General features: G+C 43.6%; 1 protein-coding gene across 1 annotated transcript in view; it reads left to right on the forward strand.

Annotated features, from left to right (window-relative positions):
• Window positions 1–16,903, forward strand: part of LOC117354717 (zinc finger protein 850-like) — a 948,741-nt gene that overhangs the window by 42,367 nt on the left and 889,471 nt on the right. The gene's annotated exons all lie outside the window — the stretch shown is intronic.

The raw sequence follows: 16,903 nt of genomic DNA on the forward strand, positions 1-16,903 counted from the left end.
GCAGGTTTCAACTCAATTTCATTCACTTTTGCTGCCCAATTGGATGTTTTTTTCAAATGCTTTTGTGGGTTTACCAAACAGTACATCTAAGGTTTTCCCATTACTGTTTGGTATAGGACCAGTCCTTCCAGTTGGGCCACCAGAATTTCAACCTCCACTGGAGATGGAGAGGGTGCATCGGGTTCCCTCTAATCCTATTAAAGATGCAAAATATGCTTTTGTATTAAAATGACTGAGATATATTGCTTAAATATGCTTTTTGGAAAATGGACTTTTAATAAAGTAGAAGCGCGGCCGCACGATACTTAAAGTCAGGGGTGCCCACACTTTTTTGGCTTGCGAGCTACTTTTAAAATGACCAACAATAAAAATAAATAAAAATACTAAACATATACCCCCTCTTATACTGTGGTGCGCTATCCGATTTAGCGTGCGCCCATTGTATTCTATGGACGCGTTAGCATTTAGTGCGTGCTAAATCAGCTAAATCAGAAAGGACTACAGGGTGAAACTGAAAGAAGCCAAGAGAGAGATACGTTTGGCGAAGGCACAGGCGGAAGAACAAATGGCTAAAAATGTAAAAAAGGGAGATAAAAATTTTTTCAGATATATTAGTGAAAGGAGGAAGATGAAAAATAGAATTGCTAGGCTAAAAGATGCTGGGAACAAATATGTGGAGAGTGATGAGGAGAAAGCAAATGTGCTAAACAAATACTTCTGTTCTGTGTTCACAGAAGAAAATCCTGGAGAAGGACCGAGATTGTCTGGCAAAGTTACACGAGAAAATGGAGTAGATTCTGCGCCGTTCACGGAGGAGGGTGTTTATGAGCAACTTGAAAAACTGAAGGTGGACAAAGCGATGGGACCAGACGGGATCCATCCCAGGATACTAAGGGAGCTCAGAGAGGTTCTGGCGAGTCCTATTAAAGACTTGTTCAACAAATCTCTGGAGACGGGAGTGATTCCTGGGGATTGGAGGAGAGCGGATGTGGTCCCTATTCATAAAAATGCTCACAGGGATGAAGCAGGAAACTACAGGCCGGTGAGCCTCACTTCAGTTGTTGGAAAAATAATGGAAGTGTTGCTGAAAGAAAGGATAGTGTATTTCCTTGAATCTAATGGGTTACAGGATCCAAGGCAACATGGCTTTACAAAAGGTAAATCGTGCCAAACGAACCTGATTGAATTTTTCGATTGGGTGACCAGAGAGCTGGATCAAGGACATATGCTAGATGTAATTTACTTGGATTTCAGCAAAGCCTTTGATTCAGTTCCTCATAGGAGGCTGTTGAACAAACTTGAAGGGCTGAAGTTAGGACCCAAAGTGGTGAACTGGGTCAGAAACTGGCTGTCGGACAGACGCCAGAGGGTGGTGGTTAATGGAAGTCGCTCGGAGGAAGGAAAGGTAACACTGCACAACAATTTTTTGGTTAAGTCTTGATTCCTGAAAAGTTTTTGGTGATTATGACAGGTACCAACTTGGTATGCTCAAATATGGTTTTGGTTTTACTGCATCACGTAAGAACTATGAGAAATAGACATTTTTATGTTTACTGACAATAAAATATATAGTCAAGTTTACGTTTCGCACAAGCGACTAAATGAAACAGAATTAAAAGTGTTTTGCTCCCGAGTTTCTTTTATATTCAGTGTCTGGTGCATCACGTTGTAGCATCCAACAATAGTCGGCAAGCATTGACGGATTCCAATTGCCCTGGTATCGTTTCTCCATCGTAGCTATGTCTTGATGAAACCTTTCACCGTGCTCGTCACTCACAGCACCGAGATTTGCGGGGAAGAAGTCCAAGTGTGAATGGAGGAAATGAATCTTGAGTGACATATTGCACTTCATTCTCTTGTATGCTTTGAGAAGTTTGTCTACCAGCTGAATGTAGTTTGGGGCTCTGTAATTGCCCAGAAAATTGTCAACAACGTCTTTCAAGGCTTTCCAGCCAATTTTTTCCGGCCCAACTAACAGATCTTCAAATCGCTTGTCACTCATAACATGTCTGATCTGGGGGCCAACAAAAATACCCTCTTTGATCTTGGCATCAGTTATTCTTGGGAACATCTGTCTTAAATAACGAAAACCTTCCCCTTCCTTGTTCATTGCTTTCACAAAATTCTTCATGAGTCCCAGTTTAATGTGAAGAGGAGGCAAAAATATCTTTGTCGGGTCAACAAGCGATTCATGTGCTACATTTTTCTGTCCTGGAACTAACTTTTTACGGAGTGGCCAGTTCTTTCTAGAATAGTGCGACTCTCTGTCTCGGCTGTCCCATTCGCAGATGAAACAGCAGTACTTTGTATAGCCAAGCTGCAGTCCTAGTAACAGAGCAACGACTTTGAGGTCTCCACAGATATTCCAGTTATACCTGGTATACTGGACATTCTTTAGTAACATTTCCATATTCTCATATGTTTCTTTCATATGTGCTGCATAGCCAACAGGTACTGAAGGATAAACGTTGCCATTGTGCAACAGAACAGCTTTCAGGCTTAACATTGACGAATCAATGAAAAGACGCCACTCTTCCGGGTTGTGATCACAACCAAAGACCGAGAACAATCCTTCAATGTCACAACAGAAACAGAGACTGTCGACTTGTGCAAAAAATTTGGTTATATCATGATGCCGGTCTCGAAACACAGAAATTTTCGTACCTGGTGATAGCAAACACCATTCCTGCAGTCTCGAACCTAGCAGCTCAGCTTTTGCTTTTGACAGACCCAAATCTCTGACCAAATCGTTCAATTCGGACTGTGTTATCAGATGTGGATCGCCTGATGAGGATGGTTCAAAATCCGGGTCAATGTCACTGTTAGAACCCTGCACTGCAGTTTCTTCATCTGGTTCGTCTAAGGTCCAATCCTCTGGTGGTTTCGGAACTGGAAGACTGTCATCATGTGGCATGGGTCTCATTGCTGAAGGCAGATTAGGATATTCAATTGACTTCTTGTTTTTGGCAGAGAAACCAGACACATTAGTCAAACAGAAATAACAGTCCGTCACATGGTCTTTCTGTTCTCGACATATCATCGGAACAGCAAATGGCATCGTCTTTCGAGTACCTCTGAGCCAGGCTCTCAGACTAACAGCACATGTCGCACAGCAAATGTGAGGCGCCCATTGCTTGTCTTGATCACCTATTTTGCAGCCAAAATACAGATGATAGGCTTTCTTTACAAGGGCAGTCATCGAACGTCTCTGAGGCGTAAGTGTATATTCCCCACAGATATAGCAGAATGTGTCGCGGCTGTTACGACACCGACGAGACATATTGCCCGACACCAAAACGTCTATAGCATCAAGCTTACTTACTGTTATATTGCTACAGCTACTATACTACTATACTTTACTATACTGATACTATATACACACACGGACTATCTATATTAACCAAATGAGCAGGATCGGTGTATGGAAGCCACCATTATAGCATGGTGAGACAGCGCAAGCTCGTTCAGACCTGCCCAGACATGCCCAGGATGTCATCTTCCATAAAACAGCTTCCAACCTGGCTAGATTTTATGCATGGACATACCCAGGCGGCACAAACCGTTGTTGATAAGACACTTATGGGAGAAAAAATTGTTTGCATCCAAATATAAGAAAAAATCACGACAAAATTGAAGATTTCTCTGAAATGGTACGTGATGGGTAATTTTTGATGTAATATTCATGATCAGCATCCAAAATTCTATAAGAAACACCCAGCAGTGTTCAGGAAGCAAAAACTTTGTTGTGCAGTGTAATTAGTGGAGTCGCTCAGGGTTCAGTGCTGGGGCCAATCCTGTTCAATATGTTTGTGAGTGACATTGCTGAAGGGTTAGAAGGAAAAGTGTGCCTTTTTGCAGATGATACCAAGATTTGTAACAGAGTAGACACAGAAGAGGGAGTGGAGAATATGAAAAAGGATCTGCAAAAGTTAGAGGAATGGTCTAATGCCTGGCAACTAAAATTCAATGCAAAGAAATGCAGAGTAATACATTTGGGGATTAATAATAGGAAGGAACCGTATATGCTGGGAGGAGAGAAGCTGATATGCACGGACGGGGAGAGGGACCTTGGGGTGATAGTGTCCGAAGATCTAAAGGCGAAAAAACAGTGTGACAAGGCAGTGACTGCTGCCAGCAGGATGCTGGGCTGTATAAAGAGAGGCGTAGTCAGTAGAAGGAAGAAGGTGTTGATGCCCCTGTACAGGTCATTGGTGAGGCCCCACTTGGAGTATTGTGTTCAGTTTTGGAGACCGTATCTGGCGAAGGACGTAAGAAGACTTGAGGTGGTCCAGAGGAGGGCGACGAAAATGATAGGAGGCTTGCGCCAGAAGACGTATGAGGAGAGACTGGAAGCCCTGAATATGTATACCCTAGAGGAAAGGAGAGACAGGGGAGATATGATTCAGACGTTCAAATACTTAAAGGGTATTAACGTAGAACAAAATCTTTTCCAGAGAAAGGAAAATGGTAAAACCAGAGGACATAATTTGAGGTTGAGGGGTGGTAGATTCAGGGGCAATGTTAGGAAATTCTACTTTACGGAGAGGGTGGTGGATGCCTGGAATGCGCTCCCGAGAGAGGTGGTGGAGAGTAAAACTGTGACTGAGTTCAAAGAAGCGTGGGATGAACACAAAGGATCTAGAATCAGAAAATAATATTAAATATTGAACTAAGGCCAGTACTGGGCAGACTTGCATGGTCTGTGTCTGCGTATGGCCGTTTGGTGGTAGAAGGCTTCAGTGGCTGGGAAGGTGTATATGGGCTGGAGTAGGTTTTAATGGAGATTTCGGCAGTTTGAACCCAAGCACAGTAGAGCTTTGGATTCTTGCCCAGAAATAGCTAAGAAGAAAAATTTAAAAATTTAAATTGAATCAGGTTGGGCAGACTGGATGGACCATTCGGGTCTTTATCTGCCGTCATCTACTATGTTACTATGTTGTCACTCTCAACCAACTGGCAAAAAAAATTGCTGGCCAAAAAAAGTCTCCCGCCCTCCTCATACAGCCTCCAAACAACCCCCTCCATCCAGCCCCCAAAGCAGCATCAGTAGCCAATCCTGACAACCTCCCTCCCTCCCTTACCGAAACAGTAGTGGCAGCCGGTGAACAGAAGAAGCACCACAGGCTGCTTCCGGCCAGCCTCAGAACGGCCTTTCCTCTACCACGTAACTTCCAACGCGACAGAAGAAAGGCCCTGCCAGAAGCAGCCTGTTTACGGCACTTCTTCTGTCCACCGGCTGCCGCTACTGCTTCAGGAAGGGAGGGAGGGAGGGGGGTTGTCAGGACTGGCTACCGCTGCTGTCTCGGGACCAGGGGGAGGGGGTTGTCAGGACTGGCTCTGCTGCTTTGCGAGCTGGAGGGAGGGGTGTTGTCAGGAAAAGCTATCTGCTGGTATACTATTATTTTTCAGTAACTCTCAAGCAACCAGAAATCCAGTTATCTGGCATCTAGCAATCCCCATGGGTGCCGGAGAGTTCTTATATACCGCCAAAGCCATAGTAGTTCGAGGCGGTTTACAGTAAGAAGAGCTGGACAATCAGCAAAGCAGTCACAATGTTTAATACATATATACAGATACATGTATACAGAATAGGAGAGATGATGGACTATGAATCATTAGGAACAAGTCGGTTAAACAGTTTCGTTTTTACTGATTTTCTAAAACTAAAATAGGATGAGGAGTGTTACCCAGCCAATCGTTCAGTTTACCTGCCTGGAAAGCTAGAGCTCTGTCCAGGAATATTTTATAAGTAAATCCCAGTCATGGTTCTCCGTAAACCACATCTCTGTGATTGCTACTAAATCCATCTAAGCCTCTTCCATCACAGCCTCTAGATCCAGAAACTTCTTTCCCATACTTCAGACATTGCCCCCTTTTCCCATCCTCAACTCCTGTCTTACATTTGGTAAACAGATTGATTTGCTTGTCAAACAATTTTTTTCCAGACTGAGAGAAGAGCGATAAGACCAGCCCTGAGCCAGACCAGTTTCAGACCAGTAGCTCAGGACAAAATTGGTTAAGGGACTGGGGGAGTTGCCGTACATCGAGACACTAGAGAAACTGGGCCTCTTCTCCCTTGAAAAGAGAAGTCTGAGAAGGGACATGATCGAAACATTCAAGATAATGAAGGGAATAGACTTAATAGAGAAAGAGAGATTGTTCACCCTCTCCAAGGTGAAGAGAACAAGAGGGCACTCGCTAAAGTTAGAAGGGAAAAGATTTCGTACAAATGTAAGGAAGTTCTTCACCCAGAGAGTGGTGGATGTCTGGAACGCTCTTCCAGAGGCTGTTATATGGGAAAGCACACAGCCTCGACATAGCATTCCACGCTTCAAATGCATTCGGTCGAGCAGTCTTGGAAGTGGCTCTTCCCTCCCGGGAGGGACAGCAACCATTAACACAGCCTTGACAAACACTGATCAAGTAGGGTGTTATAAATATCGGCAAACACTGATCAAGTAGGGTGTTATAGATATTGATTAAGTAGGCCTTCCAGCACTCCTGTCTAGACTGAATGTGGAATAGGCAAGTATGAATTCTCACATGCAAGTACGAATTGACCAGTTGGTTTCTCACTGTTCATTGATTGTCATTGACCAGTTTCGCTGTTCTGTGAGTTAAGTAGGTCTTCCAGCACTCCTGTCTAGACTGAATGTGGAATAGGCAAGTATGAATTCTCACATGCAAGTACGAATTGTCACTGTTGACCAGTTGGTTTCTCACTGTTCATTGATTGTCATTGACCAGTTCATTGTTCTGTGAGTATTATTGCTCCGTTAACACAGCACTTTATCTAAAACCTTGTTTCCACAACTTCACCTGCTTTGCCTGATTACTCTGCCCAGCTCGGCCTCCACAGCCAGGCGAGGGATGCACAAAGCGTTAAGGCGCAGGTCCAGTCGGTACATCCCTCGGCTAGGGAGTCACCCATATGTGGCTGACTCATCCTGCTTGTCCTATGAGAAAGTGTAGTTACTTACCTGTAACATAGGTTCTCCGTGGACAGCAGGATAGTCAGCCACACAACCCACCCGCCTCCCCATACGGCCGACCCGGCCACAGCTAGGAACATCCTGGGGATTAGGGGGAAGCCGGGGGAAATGGGTAGGGCTTTGGCATGCCCACTGGGGCCCGGGCACTGCACGTGCTCAGAGAAAAAAAAAAATCTCTGAGCTATTGGAGAGCTTATCCGCAAATTGGGAGCTGTTGGGACAACACCCCATATGTGGCTGACTATCCTGCTGTCCACGGAGAACCTACGCTACAGGTAAGTAACTACACTTTCTCTTCTAACTAACAGCTGATCTTAAGAGTAGAGAATGACACGGTGACAAAATTCATCACCGTCCCCATCCCCGCGGATAACCGCGGGAAATAATCCCATGTCATTTTCTAGTGTCTATTTCAACCTCAGTCCTTCTACACCAGCATTCTTCAAAGCAAAGCTTGCGGGTCATTGGTTGTGGCCATTCATACTCTGATTCTTCCCTCTCTCCTTAAAGAATGACATGAAGATGGTTTCCCGCGGTTATCCGCGGGGACGGGAATGGTGATGAATTTTGTCACCGTGTCATTCTCTACTTAAGAGCTCTCATCTTATTTCTCTTCTGCAAATACCATCAGGCCTTATCTCTATTTCTAACTAACGACAGTCTTTGGTTATATATTGTTCTCCCATATACTAATAATTTTATTTTTATATACTGTCACACCATATAGTTCTAGGCGGTTCACATACAAAGAGAATTTATACAAACAGTAAATAAAATATAATTGATTAAAAAATATATATTAAAATCAGGCTAAGGACAGTCTAAAAGAACAATGACCATTTTACCGTTCATTAACAAATTTATGAAATAAGTCAGTTTTCGGCAGTTTCCTAAACGACATATATGAATGATCCTGAGAAATGATGGTGCATAACCTGAAACCCAAATAATTGGTTAGACAATTGTGTCCTCGTGTGATTTTAGCTGTCGTCTAGTAATTTTAAGCAATTCAACCTACTTTTTTCTACCTTTTTCCATCCATCTAATCTAACCAATTTCTGTTTCATTTTTTAAGATTCTGGGAGTCCTTTTTGACTCCTCGCTTTCGTTTAAGGATCAAATAATGCTTTTCCATTCTAGTTCAGTCAATTATTTTAGCTCACCTTGATTATTGTAATGTCATTTATCTTAGTATTACAAAAACTTGTCTCTCTGCTGCTAGATTGATTTTTGGGAAGTGTAAGTTCGATCATGTGACACCATTGCTGCTTAGTCTTCATTGGCTCCCTGTGTATTGTAGAGTCCAATTCAAATGTGCCTGTGTCACTTTTTAAATCCTCTATGGTATTTTTAACCCCCCCCCCCCCCCCAGTTCCTTTATCTTGGAATCTTTACAGATTCTCTTTTGCAAGTGTTGACCAACAACTTAAATTATCCTGTCCTTCTAGTAAAAGTATCAAAAGAGCCAAGATCTTTGGTCAATCTCTGACCTTTTAGCTTACCCAACTTTGGAATAATCTTCCACTTTTTTTTTTTTAAGAAGCTCTGGCTCCCTTCCTTTTTTTTTTGTAAGTCTCTGAAAACCATCCTGTTCACTAAGCATTTTGGAAATTAATTTTCCTCGATACCTCTCTCTATATAGCCCTTATTGGCCTAAACTAATTAATGTAAACCGAGTTGAGCTTTCTTAGATTGAAGTCTCGGTATACAAAGCCAAGCATTAGATTAGATATAGTAAGGGGAAACAACCCGTGAAGGAAGCGGTGAGACCGTTGGATAACCATGGAATAAAGGGAGTGCTAAAGGAAGACAAAGCAATCACCGATAAACTGAACACATTTTTTGTGTCTATATTTAACGAAGAGGATATACACAGTATACTGGAACCCATCAGGCTATATGCTGGAAACGAAGACGGGAAACTGATAGGGTTCACGGTAAGTCTAGAAGAGGTATGCAGGCAGATCGATAGGCTTAAGAGCGATAAATCCCCGGGACTGGATGGCATCCATCCGAGGGTCATCAAGGAACTGAAAGGGACTATAGCTTAACTGCTTCAACTAATAGTCAATCTGTCGATTCAAGTTTATTTAAAATTCTTATACCACCCAATCAAACCTTCTAGGCGGTGTACAAAATTGTTAAAACCGTCTATTAACTAAAATACAGTTTAAAAACACACAACAACACTAGGGAAAATACTAACTTTAAAAGACTAAAAAAAAAATTTACAAACAGACAAGAGGGAAAGAAGGGCTAGAACTACAATATGTAAAGAAAACAAAAACATGTAAGGGAAAACAAACAACAGGGAGGGGAGCAGGTATTAAGAATCCTTAAAAGGACAGTTAGGCTTCAAAAGAGTCAAGCTAGAGAAATGTCTTTAATTTCGACTTAAAGTCTATTAGTTTAACTTTTTCGCGTAGGTAGTTTGGAATACTGCTCCAAAGAGAGGGGGCGCTAACAGAAAAATTGTAGACCTTAATGTATTTATATGTTTCAGAGATGGGATAGTGAGAAGGTTTTGAGCTGTTGATTGTAAAGTCCTTGTAAGGTTTTAAGGGATAAGTAGGTTATTAATGAATTCTGGCTGGTTGTTTTCTCTGGTTTTAAATGTTAATAAAAGATTTTTATAGGTAATTCTGTGTTGTATTGGCAACCAGTGAGCTTTACGTAAATGAGGGGGTGACATGATCATATTTTTTGCATTAAATAAAATTTTGACTGCAGTATTTTTTTTGTTTTTTATTTATCATTTTGAAAATAAAACAATCAAATATAAAAACTTGTACAGAAAGCTTTAAGCATAAAGTAATTCTTTAGACACAATAATACATGAAGCAAAAATAAATGCTTAAGCTAGCACTAGTCCTCAATTAGTGGTTTCCAGGATTAAACTTAGCAGAACAAGAAATATTTCATGAACTCAGATGTGAATCAGGCAAGAGGCCATGGACTGAAGTTGAGAGGCGACAGGCTCAGGACAAATACCAGGAAGTTCTGTTTCACGCAGCGTGTGGTGGACCCTTGGAATGCTCTCCCGGAGGAGGTTCTGGGTTTTAAGGGCAAGTTGGATGCACACCTTCTTGCAAATCACATGGATGGATACGGATAAACAGGTCTTCATCGGGGAACACCTGGCTTGGCCTCCGCGTGGATGGACCAATGGTCTGATTGGGTGAAGGCGTTTCTTACGTTCTTATGTTTGACTTGGCTGAAATCAAGTTGTCATATTCACCTCATTAATATCTCTATATTGGGCCTAAATTATCTTTTGGATCTTATTTTTCCTTCTCCAGTCGTGACAGCGATAGGAAAGTTGTCAACTGAGTAGGCTCCAAAAATACCTATTTTTGTGAAAGATATCGCACTACACATTTACAAGGGGGACGTAAGTAAAAAGTTGCCCCTAAGGCCAGAACCCCCGGTTTCAACAACAAAAATTCTTTCCTATGGTTTTGAGTATCCGGATACATTTAATAATAATAATAATAATAATAACAATAATTAATTTTCTATACCGCCATACCCAGGGAGTTCTAGGCGATTCACATGAGTTAATCAAAATTACAAGCAATGAAATCATTGAAGTTAACAGGTTAGAAGCGTACAATAAAAGAGAAGGAGCAGGAAGTGATTACATGCCATAAGTGGATGGGAAAGCAGTCATTAGGTGGTCGTAATGAGAAAAGTAAAATGCATTAAGAGTTCAGACTGTGGAATAAGTGTGTTTTGAGCTGCTTTCTGAAGTCAAGCACAATTTGGGCGAACCATGGATTCAGTTTTGCCGCCTGAAAGGAGAAGGTTTTATCAAGGAACCTTTTGAAATGACATCATTTTAGTGAGGGAATTCTGTGGGAGCTCTTTTTGTTGTAGTTTAAATTGAAGTGTGGGTTAAGATAACTCGGTGACATAGCAAAGACTGTTTTGTAGCAGAAGCATGAGATTCAAATAGTAACCAGTGTAGTTTATGGTAGAAAGGGGTGACGTGTTCCCATTTGTTCAAGCCAAAGATGAGGCGGACGGTGGTATTCGGAATCCGTTTCAGTTTCCTGATGCTTTTCTTCAAGGAGCCCAGGTATATGATGTTGCTGAGAATGGAGGATTGTACTAACAGACGAAAAGAGGTGTCGTCAAAGTATTTTTTTATGGTGCGGAGTTTCCAGAGCACCGAGATGCTTTTCTTAAATACTAGATCAGAGTGTTTCTCCAGAGTAAGATGTTTTGTCTAAAGTGACTCCTAGTATTTTTAAGGTTTGTTCAAGACAATAATCTGACCCATTCACATGTATTGTGGTGTCCTTGATTTTTTAGATTTTTCCGAGTTTAACTTTAATCTAAAAGCTAGCATCCAGAGTTCTATCTGGTTGAGAGTGATTGCTAGGGATTTTAGAAACTCTGGTGTAAAACAAGTTAGCGGGATGGCTAGAGTAATGTCGTCAGCGTAGATGAAGACTTTGAGCTTTAAACTCTGCAAGAGATTTCCCAAGGAGACAAGATAGATATTAAACAGGGTGGGGGACGGGGGGAGCCCTGTGGAACCCCACAAGAGTTGTTCCAGCTACAAGAGAAAGAGTCGTTCTTAAACACCTTGTATGATCTGTTTCCCAGAAACCCATGGAACCAGTTGAGAACATAGCCTGAGATACCGATGTTTGCCAGACAGTCCAGGAGAATAGTGTAGTCGACCAGGTCAAATGCACTACTCAGATCAAGTTGCAAGATCAGGGCGCTTGAGCCCTGGCTAAAGAGTGAGCGCAGGTAGTCGAGCAATGAGGCTATAATGGTTTCGGTACTGTGGCCAGAGCGAAAGCCTGATTGATTGTCATGTAAAATGTGGAATTTCTCCAAATATGTGGCGAGTTCAGCATTTACCACCCCTTCTGCTATTTTGGTGACGGGTCAAAATCGCGCGAGACAAAGGCGAGCAGACAACCGAGCGCAAGGTCGACGGCGCGCTGAAAAAACCCAGTATTTTAAAGGCCTCCTATGGGGGTGTGTGGGGGGAACCCCCCACTTTACTTAGTAGAGATCGCGCTGGCGTTGGGGGGGGGGGTGTATGGGAGGTTGTAACCCCAAAACTTCACTTTTTCCCTAAAAAACAGGGAAAAAGTTCAGTTTCAAGTATAATGAGGGGGGGTTACAAACCCCCAAAACCCCCCCCAACGCCAGCGTGATCTCTATTAAGTAAAGTAGGGGAGTTCCCCACCAATACCCCCCGTCAGAGGCCTTTAAAATACTGGTTTTCTTTGGCGCGTCGTCAACCTTGCGCTCGGTTGTCTGCGTGCGCTTTTGACAATGAACCGTTATTTTAGTAGCCGGCGGGATCCTAGCGATAGGTCTGTAGTTAGATGGGGCATTCGATGGTTCTTTTGCAGTTTTTTTCATTGGAGTAATCATGATATGACCTTGTTCTACTGGGAACTTTCCAGAGGATAATAAAAAGTTTACCCATGTCAACAATTTGACTTTAAAGTTGATCGGGGCAGTTTTCATGACATTTGGGGGGTAAGAATCCAATCTGCAGTAGGGGTTAGCATATTTATTGTACTATTTGCTAAAAGTTTGCCAGTCAATGGTTCCAATTCAGATCAGCTCTAGACTAGTCAGTGTCTAGAAGAATGGGATAGCAGCAGAATCTCAAAGAATAGCACGATTCTGGAACCCCACAGAGAGCAACATTCCATACAGAATCTCAAACAATAAGATTCCAGAATTTCAAAGAGTACTAAAGATTCTAGAACCCCAAAGAGTATCAAGATTCCAGGCAGAATCTCAAAGAATAGCAAGATTCCGGAACCCCAAAGAGTAGCAACATTCCATACAGAATCTCAAACAATAAGATTCCAGAATTTCAAAGAGTACTAAAGATTCTAGAACCCCAAAGAGTATCAAGATTCTAGGGAAAATCTCAAAGAATAGCAAGATTCTAGAAACCCAAAGAGTAGCAACATTTCATACAGAATCTCAAAGAATAATAAGATTCCGGAATCCTTAAGAGTAACAAAAGATTCTAGAACCCCAAAGAGTATCAAGATTCCAGGCAGAATCTCAAAGAATAGCAAGATTCCGGAACCCCAAAGAGTAGCAACTTTCTATACAGAATCTCAAACAATAAGATCCCAGAATTTCAAAGAGTAATAAAGATTCTAGAATCCCAAAGAGTAGCAACATTTCATACAGAATCTCAAAGAATAATAAGATTATTGAATTCCAAAGAGTAACAGAAGATTCTAGAACCCCCAAAGAGTATCAAGATTCCAGGCAGAATCTCAAAGAATAGCAAGATTCCAGAACCTGAAAGAGTAGCAACATTCCATGCTACCGATCCAGAGCAAGCAGTGGCTTCCCCCATGTCTTTCTCAATAACAGACTATGGCCTTTTCTCCAGGAACCATGCACTTGTTTGATGACAGGGTTCACGGAAGTGAAGAGACTGAAGAGTTGGGGTTTAAAACGCCAGTAGTTGGCGTCCCACTACTCCAAACCGCAATTATCTTGTCTGGGTGCAAATGATTTGTTTAATTTTTCCCCTGAGGCAACCAGTGGATTCGTCAAAATGAGACACCTTGTCAGGACAGAATGGAGTGAGTTGCAATACAGAAGGTGGAGAGAAGTTGCAGTGGTCATAAGACCATAAGACTAGGTTTACTGGGTCAGACCAATGGTCCATCAAGCCCAGTAGCGCGTTCTCACGGTGGCCAATCCAGGTCACTAGGATTTTGTAGACTTCAGTCATATCTCCCCTCAGTCGTCTCTTTTCCAAGCTGAAGAGCCCTAATCCTTTTAGTCTTCCATCCCCTTTACCATCTTGATCGCTCTTCTTTGAACCTATATCTTTCTTGAGATAAGGAGAATTGAACATAATACTCCAGATGAGGTCGCACCATGGAGAGATACAGGGGCATTATGACATTCTTAGTCTTGTTAACCATCCCCTTTTTAATAATTCCTAGCATCCTGTTTGCGTTTTTGGCCACTGCTGCACATTGGGCTGAAGGTTTAATCGTATTGTCTACAATGACATCCAGATCTTTTTCTCAAGCGCTAACCCCCAAGGTGGACCCTAACGTCAGTAACTGTGATTTGGGTTATTCTTCCAATGTTATAAAAGTGGAGTTTTTTAATGCCAATGATTCCATGTAAAGCATTTTTATTATTGTTCTGAATACGGCTACTCAAGTCTGAGGCTCTTTTCTCCACCCTTACTCTTTAAAGTTTGAGTTGTCACTTGAGACACACTGAAATTGGAGTATTTGGGGTCATTTTGCTCCCTTTTTTGTTTAGTTTTCTGCATGCCATAACAGGAATGAAACTCACTCCTAAGCCAGGATATGTAGAGTATGCCCTCCAGTCTCTCAAATTTACTACTAAAGTTTGGCCTAGTCCTTTCTGGAGTTTGTAATGTAATATGTACAGCCAAAGCTTGGAAGTTATTTGTAATTAAGCTTATGGCACCCAAAATATGGGAAATATGGGAAATATTTCTCTGTCTTTCTGCCACATTTTCTTGGGCTTGGATTGCTTTTCTAAGTACTTCAGAATCTTTCCGCTCTCCAAACGATGGGTTTTAGTCCTGTCTGGGCTCTTTGAAACTTTTTACTACCCTCAGTATATGTAAATATTTTCATTCCTTTCTGGAATTTCTGGCATTTTCTAAAAGTTGCTTTCTGACAGAAACGTTTGTCACACTCAGTGCTTGAAAATGGTTTTCTTCCCGTGTTGATTGCAGACAGAATCGAGAGGATCTTGGACAGAGCCGAAACGGAGGAGACAGCAGTAATTGTTCACGTCGGAACAAATGATGTGAGCCGGAGGAATTTCAGCATGCCTGCGCTAACAGACCAGTTCAGGGTCCTGGGAAGGAAGCTGAAACGGAGGACACAGAGGATAGCATTCTCGGAGATCCTGCCAGTCCCGAGGGCAGATGCAAGGAGGCAGGCCGAGCTCCAGGAGGTGAATGCGTGGCTGAGGAGGTGGTGCAATGAGGAGGGCTTCCACTTTGTGAGGAACTGGTCGTCCTTCTGGGGAAAGAGCAAGCTCTACAGGCGGGATGGCCTGCACCTGAGCACGGCGGGAACAAGAGTACTAGCAGCCAATGTTAAGAAAGAGATCGAGAGGGCTTTAAACTACGGAGAGGGGGAAAGCCGACAGCTGACCTGATGATGCTTCGGACAGCAGTATCCAGAAAAGATGCTGAACGGGCTGACTGCAGGGAGGAGGACGGGGGTCCGATGGAACTCATGATCAGACAGCGAGGGAAACACCAGGTAACAGCAACTTGCTGGGAGAAGCCTAAGGGGAAGGGGAAAACAGGGGATTCAGGGGAACGAGATGGCACCAGGGTGCAAGCAGAGGGCAATAAGGAGGAGCCACAGGGCAAAGGGGAGCCACAAGGCAAGGGGAATCAAACCAAGGCTCAGGGGACGATAGCACGGGAGGGGGCTGGTATTCCCCGGGGAAAAGCGGGGAGGTGGGGTGGAGGGGATATGGGGAGGAAGAGAGTTGCGAGGGTAAAGGCGGAGGGCACAGCAGGGGCACTGGGAGAGGGAAAACGGCCCGAGACCCAAGGGAAGGAGGCCCAGGTAAAGCCAGAGGTGGAGGCACCGGGAGCGGGAAAACGGCCTGAGACTCAAGGGAAAGCGGCCCAGGTAAAGGCAGAGGGGGAGGACAAACACCGGGACCTACAGTGCTTATACGCAAATGCAAGAAGCCTCATGGCTAAGATGGGTGAACTGGAAGTCATGGCCAAGGGGGAGGACCTGGATATAATAGGAATTACAGAAACCTGGTGGACAGAGGAAAATCAATGGGATGGGGCGCTGCCAGGGTACAAGCTCTACAGGAGGGACAGGACCCACAAGAAGGGGGGAGGCATAGCGCTGTATATAAAGGACTATATCTACTCGATTGGGATTGATACGGCAACAAAGGCAGAGGAGCTGGAATCGCTATGGGTCAAATTGCCGGGAAACAAGGGTGCAGGCATAAAACTGGGGCTGTACTATCGCCCACCTGGTACGCCGGAAGGAGTCGGACACGACTTGGAAGCAGAACTGAGGCAGGAATGCAGGACTGGAAGTGTAACAGTGATGGGGGACTTCAACTACCCAGGGATAGACTGGAGTATGGGTCACTCCAACTCCACGAGGGAAACAGGATTCGTAGAAGCTGTGAGGGACTGCTTCATGGAGCAACTAGTCAAGGAACCGACGCGAGGGGGTGCTACTCTTGACCTCATCCTTAACGGATTAGGGGGGCCTGCAAGAGGGGTAGAGGTGGGAGGACCACTAGGCAACAGTGATCACAACGTGATCAGATTCACATTAGAAAGGGGGTCACCCATAGTGGGGAGGACCGCATCAACTGCGCTCAACTTCAGGAAAGGGAGCTATGTTGCTATGAGGAAAATGGTGGGGAGGAAGCTCAGGAACGGCTTTAGGATGGAGACTGTAGGAAGCGCCTGGACCCTATTCAGGGACACCCTGCAGGAAGCGCAAAAACTGTACATTCCCAGTTTCAGGAAAGGCCGCAAGAACAAGCGGTCAAAAGACCCGGTTTGGATGACACCTGAAGTAAAGAGGGCAATCAGTGACAAGAAAGTGTCCTTCCGGAAATGGAAGAGGGATCCAACGGAGGAAAATCACCAGGAGCACAGGAAATGCCAAAAGGAATGCCACCGAGAGGTTAGAAAAGCAAAAGGGAAATACGAGGAAGGGCTGGCCAGGGAGGCGAAAAACTTCAAGGCATTCTTCAGTTACGTAAAGGGGAAGCAACCAGCGAGAGAGGAGGTGGGGCCATTGGATGATGGGGATAGGAAAGGAGTGATTAAGGAGGACAAAGAGGTAGCTGAGAGGTTGAACACGTTCTTCTCGTCGATCTTCACGAGCGAGGACACGTCCAATATACCG

This window comes from Geotrypetes seraphini, chromosome 2 (genome assembly GCF_902459505.1).
Source record: "Geotrypetes seraphini chromosome 2, aGeoSer1.1, whole genome shotgun sequence".
In the NCBI taxonomy this organism is placed as follows: Eukaryota; Metazoa; Chordata; class Amphibia; order Gymnophiona; family Dermophiidae; genus Geotrypetes; species Geotrypetes seraphini.